This window comes from Bombina bombina, chromosome 3, assembly GCF_027579735.1.
Source record: "Bombina bombina isolate aBomBom1 chromosome 3, aBomBom1.pri, whole genome shotgun sequence".
NCBI classification, from domain to species: Eukaryota; Metazoa; Chordata; class Amphibia; order Anura; family Bombinatoridae; genus Bombina; species Bombina bombina.
In genome coordinates this window covers 1287523656-1287540388 of record NC_069501.1, presented here as the reverse complement: position 1 = coordinate 1287540388, position 16733 = coordinate 1287523656, and the positions used below count along the sequence as shown (strand labels likewise).

Sequence of the window (16733 nt, the reverse complement as noted above, 5' to 3'; positions counted from 1 at the left end):
GAGCAGTCACGTTACAGTATGCAGAGCAGTCACGTTACAGTATGCAGAGCAGTCATGTTACAGTATACAGAGCAGTCACGTTACAGTATGCAGAGCAGTCACGTTACAGTATACAGAGCAGTCACGTTACAGTATACAGAGCAGTCATGTTACAGTATGCAGAGCAGTCATGTTACAGTATGCAGAGCAGTCACGTTACAGTATGCAGAGCAGTCATGTTACAGTATGCAGAGCAGTCATGTTACAGTATACAGAGCAGTCACGTTACAGTATGCAGAGCAGTCATGTTACAGTATACAGAGCAGTCACGTTACAGTATACAGAGCAGTCACGTTACAGTATACAGAGCAGTCATGTTACAGTATGCAGAGCAGTCACGTTACAGTATGCAGAGCAGTCATGTTACAGTATGCAGAGCAGTCATGTTACAGTATACAGAGCAGTCACGTTACAGTATGCAGAGCAGTCATGTTACAGTATACAGAGCAGTCACGTTACAGTATACAGAGCAGTCACGTTACAGTATACAGAGCAGTCATGTTACAGTATGCAGAGCAGTCACGTTACAGTATACAGAGCAGTCACGTTACAGTATACAGAGCAGTCACGTTACAGTATGCAGAGCAGTCATGTTACAGTATACAGAGCAGTCACGTTACAGTATGCAGAGCAGTCACGTTACAGTATACAGAGCAGTCACGTTACAGTATACAGAGCAGTCACGTTACAGTATGCAGAGCAGTCACGTTACAGTATGCAGAGCAGTCATGTTACAGTATACAGAGCAGTCATGTTACAGTATGCAGAGCAGTCACGTTACAGTATGCAGAGCAGTAATGTTACAGTATGCAGAGCAGTCACATTACAGTATGCAGAGCAGTCATGTTACAGTATGCAGAGAGTAGGGACAGACCCCATGTCCTATAGCTCCCTCATGTCTGGGTCAGCTGCAGGGGAGGGACAGACCCCATGTCCTATAGCTCCCTTCTGTCTGTGTCACCTGCAGGGGAGGGACAGACCCATGTCCTATAGCTCCCTCCTGTCTGTGTCACCTGCAGGTGAGGGACAGACCCCATGTCCTATAGCTCCCTCATGTCTGGGTCAGCTGCAGGGGAGGGACAGACCCCATGTCCTATAGCTCCCTCCTGTCTGTGTCACTGTGTCACCTGCAGGGGAGGGACAGACCCCATGTCCTATAGCTCCCTCCTGTCTGTGTCACTGTATCACCTGCAGGGGAGGCACAGACCCCATGTCCTATAGCTCCCTCCTGTCTGTGTCACCTGCAGGGGAGGGACAGACCCCATAACCTATAGCTCCCTACTGTCTGTGTCACTGTGTCACCTGCAGGGGAGGCACAGACCCCATGTCCTATAGCTCCCTCCTGTCTGTGTCACCTGCAGGGGAGGGACAGACCCCATGTCCTATAGCTCCCTCCTGTCTGTGTCACTGTGTCACCTGCAGGGGAGGGACAGACCCCATGTCCTATAGCTCCCTCCTGTCTGTGTCACCTGCAGGGGAGGCACAGACCCCATGTCCTATAGCTCCCTCCTGTCTGTGTCAGCTGCAGGGGAGGCACAGACCCCATGTCCTATAGCTCCCTCCTGTATGTGTCAGCTGCAGGGGAGGGACAGACCCCATGTCCTATAGCTCCCTCCTGTCTGTGTCAGCTGCAGGGGAGGGATAGACCCCATGTCCTATAGCTCCCTCCTGTCTGTGTCAGCTGCAGGGGAGGGACAGACCCCATGTCCTATAGCTCCCTCCTGTCTGTGTCACCTGCAGGGGAGGGACAGACCCCATGTCCTATAGCTCCCTCCTGTCTGTGTCACCTGCAGGGGAGAGACAGACCCATGTCCTATCACTCCCTCCTATCTTTGTCACTGTGTCACCTGCAGGGGAGGAACAGACCCCATGTCCTATAGCTCCCTCCTGTCTGTGTCACTGTGTCACCTGCAGGGGAGGGACAGACCCCATGTCGTATAGCTCCCTTCTGTCTGTGTCACTTGCAGGGGAGAGACAGTCCCATGTCCTATAGCTCCCTCCTGTCTGTGTCACCTGCAGGGGAGGGACAGACCCCATAACCTATAGCTCCCTACTGTCTGTGTCACTGTGTCACCTGCAGGGGAGGCACAGACCCCATGTCCTATAGCTCCCTCCTGTCTGTGTCACCTGCAGGGGAGGGACAGACCCCATGTCCTATAGCTCCCTCCTGTCTGTGTCACCTGCAGGGAGGGACAGACCCATGTCCTATCACTCCCTCCTGTCTGTGTCACCTGCAGGGGAGGGACAGACCCCATGTCCTATAGCTCCCTTCTTTCTGTGTCACCTGCTGGGGAGGGACAGACCCTATGTCCTATAGCTCCCTCCTGTCTGTGTTAGCTGCAGGGGAGGGACAGACCCCATGTCCTATAGCTCCCTCCTGTCTGTGTCAGCTGCAGGGGAGGGACAGACCCCATGTCCTATAGCTCCCTCCTGTCTGTGTCACCTGCAGGGGAGGGACAGACCCCATGTCCTATAGCTCCCTCGTGTCTGTGTCACCTGCAGGGGAGGGACAGACGCCATGTCCTATAGCTCCCTCCTGTCTGTGTCACCTGCAGGGGAGGGACAGACCCCATGTCCTATAGCTCCCTCCTGTCTGTGTCACCTGCAGGGGAGGGACAAACCCATGTCCTATAGCTCCCTCCTGTATGTGTCACACTGCAGGGGAGGGACAGTCCCATGTCCTATAGCTCCCTCCTGTCTGTGTCACCTGCAGGGGAGGGACAGACCCCATGTCCTATAGCTCCCTCCTGTCTGTGTCACCTGCAGGGAGGGACAGACCCATGTCCTATCACTCCCTCCTGTCTGTGTCACCTGCAGGGGAGGGACAGACCCCATGTCCTATAGCTCCCTCCTGTCTGTGTCACTGTGTCACCTGCAGGAGAGGCACAGGCCCCCTGTCCTATAGCTCCCTCCTGTCTGTGTCACCTGCAGGAGAGGGACAGACCCTATGTCCTATAGTTCCCTCCTGTCTGTGTCACCTGCAGGGGAGGGACAGACCCCATGTCCTATAGCTCCCTCCTGTCTGTGTCACCTGCAGGGGAGGGACAGACCCCATGTCCTATAGCTCCCTCCTGTCTGTGTCACCTGCAGGGGAGGGACAGACCCCATGTCCTATAGCTCCCTCCTGTCTGTGTCACTGTGTCACCTGCAGGGGAGGGACAGACCCCATGTCCTATAGCTCCCTCCTGTCTGTGTCACCTGCAGGGGAGGCACAGACCCCATGTCCTATAGCTCCCTCCTGTCTGTGTCAGCTGCAGGGGAGGCACAGACCCCATGTCCTATAGCTCCCTCCTGTATGTGTCAGCTGCAGGGGAGGGACAGACCCCATGTCCTATAGCTCCCTCCTGTCTGTGTCAGCTGCAGGGGAGGGACAGACCCCATGTCCTATAGCTCCCTCCTGTCTGTGTCAGCTGCAGGGGAGGGACAGACCCCATGTCCTATAGCTCCCTCCTGTCTGTGTCACCTGCAGGGGAGGGACAGACCCCATGTCCTATAGCTCCCTCCTGTCTGTGTCACCTGCAGGGGAGAGACAGACCCATGTCCTATCACTCCCTCCTATCTTTGTCACTGTGTCACCTGCAGGGGAGGAACAGACCCCATGTCCTATAGCTCCCTCCTGTCTGTGTCACTGTGTCACCTGCAGGGGAGGGACAGACCCCATGTCGTATAGCTCCCTTCTGTCTGTGTCACTTGCAGGGGAGAGACAGTCCCATGTCCTATAGCTCCCTCCTGTCTGTGTCACCTGCAGGGGAGGGACAGACCCCATGTCCTATAGCTCCCTCCTGTCTGTGTCACCTGCAGGGAGGGACAGACCCATGTCCTATATCTCCCTCCTTTCTGTGTCACCTGCAGGGGAGGGACAGACCCCATGTCCTATAGCTCCCTTCTTTCTGTGTCACCTGCTGGGGAGGGACAGACCCTATGTCCTATAGCTCCCTCCTGTCTGTGTTAGCTGCAGGGGAGGGACAGACCCCATGTCCTATAGCTCCCTCCTGTCTGTGTCAGCTGCAGGGGAGGGACAGACCCCATGTCCTATAGCTCCCTCCTGTCTGTGTCACCTGCAGGGGAGGGACAGACCCCATGTCCTATAGCTCCCTCGTGTCTGTGTCACCTGCAGGGGAGGGACAGACGCCATGTCCTATAGCTCCCTCCTGTCTGTGTCACCTGCAGGGGAGGGACAGACCCCATGTCCTATAGCTCCCTCCTGTCTGTGTCACCTGCAGGGGAGGGACAAACCCATGTCCTATAGCTCCCTCCTGTATGTGTCACACTGCAGGGGAGGGACAGTCCCATGTCCTATAGCTCCCTCCTGTCTGTGTCACCTGCAGGGGAGGGACAGACCCCATGTCCTATAGCTCCCTCCTGTCTGTGTCACCTGCAGGGAGGGACAGACCCATGTCCTATCACTCCCTCCTGTCTGTGTCACCTGCAGGGGAGGGACAGACCCCATGTCCTATAGCTCCCTTCTTTCTGTGTCACCTGCTGGGGAGGGACAGACCCTATGTCCTATAGCTCCCTCCTGTCTGTGTTAGCTGCAGGGGAGGGACAGACCCCATGTCCTATAGCTCCCTCCTGTCTGTGTCAGCTGCAGGGGAGGGACAGACCCCATGTCCTATAGCTCCCTCCTGTCTGTGTCACCTGCAGGGGAGGGACAGACCCCATGTCCTATAGCTCCCTCGTGTCTGTGTCACCTGCAGGGGAGGGACAGACGCCATGTCCTATAGCTCCCTCCTGTCTGTGTCACCTGCAGGGGAGGGACAGACCCCATGTCCTATAGCTCCCTCCTGTCTGTGTCACCTGCAGGGGAGGGACAGACTCCATGTCCTATAGCTCCCTCCTGTCTGTGTCACTGTGTCACCTGCAGGGGAAGGACAGACCCCATGTCCTATAGCTCCCTCCTGTCTGTGTCACCTGCAGGGGAGGGACAAACCCATGTCCTATAGCTCCCTCCTGTATGTGTCACACTGCAGGGGAGGGACAGACCCCATGTCCTATAGCTCCCTTCTGTCTGTGTCACCTGCAGGGGAGGGATAGACCCCATGTCCTATAGCTCCCTCCTGTCTGTGTCACTGTGTCACCTGCAGGGGAGGGACAGACCCATGTCCTATAGCTCCCTCCTGTCTGTGTCACTGTGTCACCTGCAGGGGAGGAACAGACCCATGTCCTATAGCTCCCTCCTGTCTGTGTCACCTGCAGGGGAGGGACAGACCCCATGTCCTATAGCTCCCTCCTGTCTGTGTCACTGTGTCACCTGCAGGAGAGGCACAGGCCCCCTGTCCTATAGCTCCCTCCTGTCTGTGTCACCTGCAGGAGAGGGACAGACCCTATGTCCTATAGTTCCCTCCTGTCTGTGTCACCTGCAGGGGAGGGACAGACCCCATGTCCTATAGCTCCCTCCTGTCTGTGTCACCTGCAGGGGAGGGACAGACCCCATGTCCTATAGCTCCCTCCTGTCTGTGTCACCTGCAGGGGAAGGACAGACCCCATGTCCTATAGCTCCCTCCTGTCTGTGTCACCTGCAGGGGAGGGACAGACCCATGTCCTATAGCTCCCTCCTGTCTGTGTCACTGTGTCACCTGCAGGGGAGGAACAGACCCATGTCCTATAGCTCCCTCCTGTCTGTGTCACCTGCAGGGGAGGGACAGACCCCATGTCCTATAGCTCCCTCCTGTCTGTGTCACTGTGTCACCTGCAGGAGAGGGACAGGCCCCCTGTCCTATAGCTCCCTCCTGTCTGTGTCACCTGCAGGAGAGGGACAGACCCTATGTCCTATAGTTCCCTCCTGTCTGTGTCACTGGCAGGAGAGGGACAGACCCTATGTCCTATAGTTCCCTCCTGTCTGTGTCGCCTGCAGGGGAGGGACAGACCCCATGTCCTATAGCTCCCTCCTGTCTGTGTCACCTGCAGGGGAGGGACAGACCCCATGTCCCATAGATCCCTCCTGTCTGTGTCACCTGCAGGGGAGGGACAGACCCCATGTCCCATAGATCCCTCCTGTCTGTGTCACTGTGTCACCTGCAGGGGAGGGACAGACCCATGTCCTATAGCTCCCTCCTGTCTGTGTCACCTGCAGGGGAGGGACAGACCCATGTCCTATAGCTCCCTCCTGTCTGTGTCACCTGCAGGGGAGGGACAGACCCCATGTCCTATAGCTCCCTCCTGTCTGTGTCACTGTGTCACCTGCAGGAGAGGGACAGGCCCCCTGTCCTATAGCTCCCTCCTGCCTGTGTCACCTGCAGGAGAGGGACAGACCCTATGTCCTATAGTTCCCTCCTGTCTGTGTCAGCTGCAGGAGAGGGACAGACCCTATGTCCTATAGTTCCCTCCTGCCTGTGTCACCTGCAGGGGAGGGACAGACCCCATGTCCTATAGCTCCCTCCTGTCTGTGTCACCTGCAGGGGAGGGACAGACCCCATGTCCCATAGCTCCCTCCTGTCTGTGTCACTGTGTCACCTGCAGGGGAGGGACAGACCCATGTCCTATAGCTCCCTCCTGTCTGTGTCACCTGCAGGGGAGGGACAGACCCATGTCCTATAGCTCCCTCCTGTCTGTGTCACCTGCAGGGGAGGGACAGACCCCATGTCCTATAGCTCCCTCCTGTCTGTGACACTGTGTCACCCTGCAAGGAGGAACATACAGTATTTTGTGTTGGCTATAATGTATTGGTAACATGTACACAGGTTTATGGTGTTTGTGAGCTTTTTGTACTTGGGTTATTGCAATATATTGTACAATTATGTGTGAATGTGGTGTAATGCTTTTATGAATGCCGTGCAAATCAACTGAACATACTTTATGAATTTACACCATAACCCCAGCTTTGCCAGAGAGCAGCACACATGTATTTAGACAGAAATAGATCCTGGGAGCAGCTGGTTGTTATTTTCAGTCTTATTGGAATTTAGGGCGGAATGTTTTATGGTTCCAGAATTTGTAGAAAATTAAAACAATAAATAGTCAGCAACGTAGTAATGGGGTGTTAGATGGGGCGTGCGGAGCAATGTGACGGGGTGCAAGGCTAGAATGTCACATACAGCAAGAAAATGTGTTACCCTATATGTGTTTGTATATGTATGTATGTAAGTATGTATGTGTGTGTGTGTATGTATGTGTGTGTGTGTGTGTGTGTATGTGTGTTAGTATGTGTGTGTATATGTATTTATATGTATGTGTGTGTGCATGTATGTGTGTGTATGTGTGTTAGTATGTATGTGTGTATATGTGTGTGTATATGTATGTATTTGTGTGTGTATGTGTGTTAGTATATGTGTGTTAGTATGTGTGTGTATATGTATTTATATGTATGTATGTATGTGTATATGTGTGTGTATATGTATTTATATGTATGTATGTGTGTGTGTGCATGCATGTATGTGTGTATGTATGTATGTGTGTATGTATGTGTGTTAGTATGTGTGTGTATATGTGTGTATGTATTTATATGTATGTATGTATGTATGTATTATGTATGTATGTGTGTATGCATGCATGTGTGTGTATATGTATTTATATATATGTGTGTGTATGCATGCATGTGTGTATGTGTGTGTATGCATGCATGTATGTGTGTGTGTGTGTATGTGTGTTAGTATGTGTGTGTATATGTGTGTGCATATGTATTTATATGTATGTATGTGTGTGTGTATGCATGTATGTATGTATGTATGTATATATGTGTGTGTGTATATGTATTTATATGTATGTATGTGTGTGTGTGTATGCATGTATGTATGTGTGTATGTATGTGTGTGTGTGTGTATGCATGCATGTATGTATGTGTGTGTGTATATGTGTGTGTATATGTATTTATATGTATGTGTGTGTGTGTGTTTGTGTATGCATGCATGTATGTGTGTATGTATGTGTGTGTGTGTGTGTGTATGCATGCATGTATGTGTGTGTGTGTATGTGTGTTAGTATGTGTGTGTATATGTGTGTGTATATGTATTTATATGTATGTATGTATGTGTGTGTTTGTATGTGTGTGTGTGTGTGTATATGTGTGTATTTGTGGGCGTTGTGTGTATGAGTAAGTGTATGCAGTGCTTTTTTGTACAAAAAAAAAGTGTTGGTACTCAATTATTGATTGATAAATTATGCTCAGTAACTTTAAGAAAAGCCAAAGGACAAGATTATTTACAATGTTTGAAGTATTTTGCAGCCCCCTCTTGTGAAATGGAGTGTATTTACATGACTATTACTAATATTACCTTTTACGAGTTGGCAGAGGTGGGGGTACTCAGTACCGGTCAGTACCCCCAGCCGTATGTACACCAGCCAGTCATTTGACCATGATGCTGTCATGTGTGCAGCTGTGCACAGACAATAGGGGCACTGGCGGACAGGGGTGTACATATTCCCCCTACTGTGCACAACCCCGCCCCCTGCCTGCGCACAGCCAATCACATGCTGGCAGCTGCTGTCAATCTCCCCGCTCAGAAGAGACCAGGGAGATGGAAATTTTCACTGATGAGGTGGAGAACAGAACAGGGAAGGTCTGGTGATTGATCCTGGCTGCAGGTTCCCTTGTGCCAACCTGCAGTCCAAGTGGAGAAAAGGGCTGGATAAAATGAGCCCTATTGGGCACCACCTTCCCTTGTAGTGTGGAGAACAAGACAACGTCATAAACGCGCTCACTGCTTTAGAGGGACACTACAGTCAAAAGAGCAGGGGTTTCACTTCATCTCCTACTGGGCGTGTGCACATGTTTATATACTAGTCTGTGATTGGCTTATAGCTGTCACATGATACAGGGGGCTGGCAAATGGGGGGGAAATATTCTACCGTTTATTTTAAATTCAGAGCAAGTGTTATTGTATTGTCAATGTATTATGCACCTGTTAGTTATGTTACTGTATTTAGTGTGTTATTGTATTGTCTATTTATTGTGCACCTATTATTTATGCTACTGTATTTAGTGGTGTTATTGTATTGTCTATTTATTATGCACCTATTATTTATGCTACTGTATTTAGTGGTGTTATTGTATTATCTACTTAGTATGCACCTGTTAGTTATGTTACTGTATTTAGTGGTGTTTTGTATTGTCTATTTATTATGCACCTATTATTTATGCTACTGTATTTAGTGGTGTTATTGTATTATCTACTTAGTATGCACCTGTTAGTTATGTTACTGTATTTAGTGGTGTTTTGTATTGTCTATTTATTATGCACCTATTATTTATGCTACTGTATTTAGTAGTGTTATTGTATTATCTACTTAGTATGCACCTGTTAATTATGTTACTGTATTTAGTGGTGTTTTGTATTGTCTATTTATTATGCACCTATTATTTATGCTACTGTATTTAGTGGTGTTATTGTATTATCTACTTAGTATGCACCTGTTAGTTATGTTACTGTATTTAGTGGTGTTTTGTATTGTCTATTTATTATGCACCTATTATTTATGCTACTGTATTTAGTGGTGTTATTGTATTATCTACTTAGTATGCACCTGTTAGTTATGTTACTTTATTTAGTGTGTTATTGTATTGTCAATTTATTATGCACCTGTTAGTTATGTTACTGTATTTAGTGGTGTTTTGTATTGCCTATTTATTATGCACCTGTTAGTTATGTTACTGTATTTAGTGGTGTTATTGTATTGTCTACTTAGTATGCACCTGTTAGTTATGTTACTGTATTTAGTGTGTTATTGTATTGTCTATTTATTATGCACCTATTATTTATGCTACTGTATTTAGTGGTGTTATTGTATTGTCTACTTAGTATGCACCTGTTAGTTATGTTACTGTATTTAGTGTGTTATTGTATTGTCTATTTATTATGCACCTATTATATATGCTACTGTATTTAGTGGTGTTATTGTATTGTCTACTTAGTATGCACCTGTTAGTTATGTTACTGTATTTAGTGTGTTATTGTATTGTCTATTTATTATGCACCTATTATTTATGCTACTGTATTTAGTGGTGTTATTGTATTGTCTATTTATTATGCACCTGTTAGTTATGTTACTGTATTTAATGGTGTTTTGTATTGCCTATTTATTATGCACCTGTTAGTTATGTTACTGTATTTAGTGGTGTTATTGTATTGTCTATTTATTATGCATCTGTTAGTTATGTTACTGTATTTAGTGTGTTATTGTATTGTCTATTTATTATGCACCTGTTAGTTATGTTACTGTATTTAGTGGTGTTATTGTATTGTCTATTTATTATGCACCTGTTAGTTATGTTACTGTATTTAGTGGTGTTATTGTATTGTCTATTTATTATGCATCTGTTAGTTATGTTACTGTATTTAGTGTGTTATTGTATTGTCTATTTATTATGCACCTGTTAGTTATGTTACTGTATTTAGTGGTGTTATTGTATTGTCTATTTATTATGCACCTGTTAGTTATGTTACTGTATTTAGTGTGTTATTGTATTGTCTATTTATTATGCACCAGTTAGTTATGTCACTGTATTTAGTGTGTTATTGTATTGTCTATTTATTATGCACCTGTTAGTTATGTTACTGTATTTATTGTGTTATTGTATTGTCTATTTATTATGCACCAGTTAGTTATGTCACTGTATTTAGTGTGTTATTGTATTGTCTATTTATTATGCACCTGTTAGTTATGTTACTGTATTTAGTGTGTTATTGTATTGTCTATTTATTATGCACCTGTTAGTTATGTTACTGTATTTAGTGTGTTATTGTATTGTCTATTTATTATGCATCTGTTAGTTATGTTGCTGTATTTAGTGGTGTTATTGTATTGTCTATTTATTATGCACCTGTTAGTTATGTTACTGTATTTAGTGTGTTATTGTATTGTCTATTTATTATGCACCAGTTAGTTATGTCACTGTATTTAGTGTGTTATTGTATTGTCTATTTATTATGCACCTGTTAGTTATGTTACTGTATTTAGTGGTGTTATTGTATTGCCTATTTATTATTAGGCTGATCATATGTCCCGTTTTGAAAGGGACAGTACCGTTATTTTATGTTTTTTCCCCCGTCCCATCGTTTTTTTAATAAACTGGCCAGCGCCAGTCTCATTTTTTAGCACACACCGCACACACCACTACTAAAAAATGTTAAAGTCCCCGCCGGCAGGGAGGGCAGTTTGTTTTTCACTGCAGGGTTGGGGTTGGTTGGCCGTGCCCACATGATCCCTACCGCGTTTATGCTGCCCATGCTCAAAATTAGGGGCGTGATAGAAAGTGACAGGTCAGTCGAGAGCTGTCAGACTGAGCTGAGGAGAGAGACTTCGGGACGAAGTCACAAGAGGGAAAATAGTTAGAACTACTAGCTAGCTGCCAAGCAAGGTCTTCTAGGAGTCGGACTAGATCTGCCATCGATCTAAAGATCATCTGCCTCTGCATCATCAATTCTGACCATCAGAGAGATAATTCAATAGAGCAACTTCTGCAAGAGATGTGCACGGTAAGAGTCTGACCATCAGAGAGATAATGCAATAGAGCAACTTCTGCAAGAGATGCGCACGGTAAGAGTCTGACCATCAGAGAGATAATGCAATAGAGCAACTTCTGCAAGAGATGTGCACGGTAAGAGTCTGACCATCAGAGAGATAATGCAATAGAGCAACTTCTGCAAGAGATGCGCACGGTAAGAGTCTGACCACCAGAGAGATAATGCAATAGAGCAACTTCTGCAAGAGATGTGCACGGTAAGAGTCTGACCATCAGAGAGATAATGCAATAGAGCAACTTCTGCAAGAGATGTGCACGGTAAGAGTCTGACCATCAGAGAGATAATTCAATAGAGCAACTTCTGCAAGAGATGCGCACGGTAAGAGTCTGACCATCAGAGAGATAATGCAATAGAGCAACTTCTGCAAGAGATGCGCACGGTAAGAGTCTGACCATCAGAGAGATAATGCAATAGAGCAACTTCTGCAAGAGATGCGCACGGTAAGAGTCTGACCATCAGAGAGATAATGCAATAGAGCAACTTCTGCAAGAGATGTGCACGGTAAGAGTCTGACCATCAGAGAGATAATGCAATAGAGCAACTTCTGCAAGAGATGCGCACGGTAAGAGTCTGACCATCAGAGAGATAATGCAATAGAGCAACTTCTGCAAGAGATGCGCACGGTAAGAGTCTGACCATCAGAGAGATAATGCAATAGAGCAACTTCTGCAAGAGATGTGCACGGTAAGAGTCTGACCATCAGAGAGATAATGCAATAGAGCAACTTCTGCAAGAGATGCGCACGGTAAGAGTCTGACCATCAGAGAGATAATGCAATAGAGCAACTTCTGCAAGAGATGCGCACGGTAAGAGTCTGACCATCAGAGAGATAATGCAATAGAGCAACTTCTGCAAGAGATGTGCACGGTAAGAGTCTGACCATCAGAGAGATAATGCAATAGAGCAACTTCTGCAAGAGATGCGCACGGTAAGAGTCTGACCATCAGAGAGATAATGCAATAGAGCAACTTCTGCAAGAAATGCGCACGGTAAGAGTCTGACCATCAGAGAGATAATGCAATAGAGCAACTTCTGCAAGAGATGTGCACGGTAAGAGTCTGACCATCAGAGAGATAATGCAATAGAGCAACTTCTGCAAGAGATGTGCACGGTAAGAGTCTGACCATCAGAGAGATAATGCAATAGAGCAACTTCTGCAAGAGATGCGCACGGTAAGAGTCTGACCATCAGAGAGATAATGCAATAGAGCAACTTCTGCAAGAGATGCGCACGGTAAGAGTCTGACCATCAGAGAGATAATTCAATAGAGCAACTTCTGCAAGAGATGTGCACGGTAAGAGTCTGACCATCAGAGAGATAATTCAATAGAGCAACTTCTGCAAGAGATGTGCACGGTAAGAGTCTGACCATCAGAGAGATAATGCAATAGAGCAACTTCTGCAAGAGATGTGCACGGTAAGAGTCTGACCTGTGTGCCTGCCAATCAATGTAACATAAAATAATGCTAATTATGTTGTACAGTTATCATTATCAATCAAATAACTATTTCCACATTATTCTCAGTTCTCAGTATTTTTGGGCAACTCAGCTAAAATCTACAACTACTGTTCTACGAATCAATCCAGATCTTCCAAACGCCTGTTCAGAGGCTACACGTTTACCCTGCCTTTACAAAAATCAGTTCATATTTTGAGGGAATTTGCCTTGAGACAACAGAGGATCATTTGGAAACATTGAGTAAGCTAAAGGGCATGTGATTAAAAGATATACACATTCCCAATATAGATCCTGGGGACCTTGGCTCCGTCACAAAGACCGCTGCTCCATAACCTGTCCGCCTGCTCTGAACAGGCGGACAGACATCGCCAGAAATCAACCCGATCGAGTACGATGGGGTTGATTGACACCCCCCTGCTGGCGGCCTATTGGCCGCGAGTCTGCAGGGGGCGGCGTTGCACCAGCTCTTGTGAGCTGCTGGTGCAATGCTGAATACGGCAAGCGTATTGCTCGCCGTATTCAGCGAGGTCTGTCGGACCTGATCCGCACTGTCGGATCAGCTCCACCAGACCTTGATATATAGAGGCCATTGTGAAAACACTGAGGATTGGTTATGATGAAAACTCACTTTTTTAAAGCATGTTTGTGTTTGGCAAATGTAAAATTGTATGAGAAATGTGAATACTTTATGATAGTGGAGATAGTGAGACCGATACCAGAGTTTTTTTATTCACGTCATAAAAGTTAACTTTTGTTAAAATCATACTTTTTTCCTATCAATAAAGAATATTAACCCTGTCCCGTTTTTGACATCTCAATGTCCTGTTTTTGTCTCAAGAAAATATGGTCATCTTATTTATTATGCATCTGTTAGTTATGTTGCTGTATTTAGTGGTGTTATTGTATTGTCTATTTATTATGCACCTGTTAGTTATGTTGCTGTATTTAGTGGTGTTATTGTATTGTCTATTTATTATGCACCTGTTAGTTATGTTGCTGTATTTAGTGGTGTTATTGTATTGTCTATTTATTATGCACCTGTTAGTTATGTTGCTGTATTTAGTGGTGTTATTGTATTGTCTATTTATTATGCACCTGTTAGTTATGTTGCTGTTTTTAGTGGTGTTATTGTATTGTCTATTTATTATGCACCTGTTAGTTATGTTGCTGTATTTAGTGGTGTTATTGTATTGTCTATTTATTATGCACCTGTTAGTTATGTTGCTGTATTTAGTGGTGTTATTGTATTGTCTATTTATTATGCACCTGTTAGTTATGTTGCTGTATTTAGTGGTGTTATTGTATTGTCTATTTATTATGCACCTGTTAGTTATGTTGCTGTATTTAGTGGTGTTATTGTATTGTCTATTTATTATGCACCTGTTAGTTATGTTGCTGTTTTTAGTGGTGTTATTGTATTGTCTATTTATTATGCACCTGTTAGTTATGTTGCTGTATTTAGTGGTGTTATTGTATTGTCTATTTATTATGCACCTGTTAGTTATGTTGCTGTATTTAGTGGTGTTATTGTATTGTCTATTTATTATGCACCTGTTAGTTATGTTGCTGTATTTAGTGGTGTTATTGTATTGTCTATTTATTATGCACCTGTTAGTTATGTTACTGTATTTAGTGTGTTATTGTATTGTCTATTTATTATGCACCTATTATTTATGCTACTGTATTTAGTGTGTTATTGTATTGTCTATTTATTATGCACCTGTTAGTTATGTTGCTGTATTTAGTGGTGTTATTGTATTGTCTATTTATTATGCACCTGTTATTTATGTTGCTGTATTTAGTGGTGTTATTGTATTGTCTATTTATTATGCACCTGTTAGTTATGTTGCTGTATTTAGTGGTGTTATTGTATTGTCTATTTATTATGCACCTGTTAGTTATGTTACTGTATTTAGTGTGTTATTGTATTGTCTATTTATTATGCACCTGTTAGTTATGTTGCTGTATTTAGTGTGTTATTGTATTGTCTATTTATTATGCACCTGTTAGTTATGTTGCTGTATTTAGTGTGTTATTGTATTGTCTATTTATTATGCACCTGTTAGTTATGTTGCTGTATTTAGTGGTGTTATTGTATTGTCTATTTATTATGCACCTGTTAGTTATGTTGCTGTATTTAGTGGTGTTATTGTATTGTCTATTTATTATGCACCTGTTAGTTATGTTGCTGTATTTAGTGGTGTTATTGTATTGTCTATTTATTATGCACTGTTAGTTATGTTGCTGTATATAGTGGTGTTATTGTATTGTCTATTTATTATGCACCTGTTAGTTATGTTGCTGTATTTAGTGGTGTTATTGTATTGTCTATTTATTATGCACCTGTTAGTTATGTTGCTGTATTTAGTGGTGTTATTGTATTGTCTATTTATTATGCACCTGTTAGTTATGTTGCTGTATATAGTGGTGTTATTGTATTGTCTATTTATTATGCACCTGTTAGTTATGTTGCTGTATTTAGTGGTGTTATTGTATTGTCTATTTATTATGCACCTGTTAGTTATGTTGCTGTATTTAGTGGTGTTATTGTATTGTCTATTTATTATGCACCTGTTAGTTATGTTGCTGTATTTAGTGTGTTATTGTATTGTCTATTTATATGCACCTGTAGTTATGTTACTGTATTTAGTGTGTTATTGTATTGTCTATTTATTATGCACCTGTTAGTTATGTTGCTGTATATAGTGGTGTTATTGTATTGTCTATTTATTATGCACCTGTTAGTTATGTTGCTGTATTTAGTGGTGTTATTGTATTGTCTATTTATTATGCACCTGTTAGTTATGTTGCTGTATTTAGTGGTGTTATTGTATTGTCTATTTATTATGCACCTGTTAGTTATGTTGCTGTATTTAGTGGTGTTATTGTATTGTCTATTTATTATGCACCTGTTAGTTATGTTGCTGTATTTAGTGGTGTTATTGTATTGTCTATTTATTATGCACCTGTTAGTTATGTTGCTGTATTTAGTGTGTTATTGTATTGTCTATTTATTATGCACCTGTTAGTTATGTTGCTGTATTTAGTGTGTTATTGTATTGTCTATTTATTATGCACCTGTTAGTTATGTTACTGTATTTAGTGTGTTATTGTATTGTCTATTTATTATGCACCTGTTAGTTATGTTGCTGTATTTAGTGGTGTTATTGTATTGTCTATTTATTATGCACCTGTTAGTTATGTTGCTGTATTTAGTGGTGTTATTGTATTGTCTATTTATTATGCACCTGTTAGTTATGTTGCTGTATTTAGTGGTGTTATTGTATTGTCTATTTATTATGCACCTGTTAGTTATGTTGCTGTATATAGTGGTGTTATTGTATTGTCTATTTATTATGCACCTGTTAGTTATGTTGCTGTATTTAGTGGTGTTATTGTATTGTCTATTTATTATGCACCTGTTAGTTATGTTACTGTATTTAGTGGTGTTATTGTATTGTCTATTTATTATGCACCTGTTAGTTATGTTGCTGTATTTAGTGGTGTTATTGTATTGTCTATTTATTATGCACCTGTTAGTTATGTTACTGTATTTAGTGTGTTATTGTATTGTCTATTTATTATGCACCTGTTAGTTATGTTACTGTATTTAGTGTGTTATTGTATTGTCTATTTATTATGCACCTGTTAGTTATGTTACTGTATTTAGTGTGTTATTGTATTGTCTATTTATTATGCACCTGTTAGTTATGTTGCTGTATTTAGTGGTGTTATTGTATTGTCTATTTATTATGCACCTGTTAGTTATGTTGCTGT

At 43.8% G+C, this 16733-nt stretch overlaps 1 protein-coding gene across 1 annotated transcript in view; it reads right to left on the bottom strand.

Moving 5' to 3' along the window:
• Positions 1-16733, bottom strand: part of LOC128652759 (protocadherin-16) — a 342864-nt gene that overhangs the window by 294357 nt on the left and 31774 nt on the right. The window lies entirely within an intron of this gene.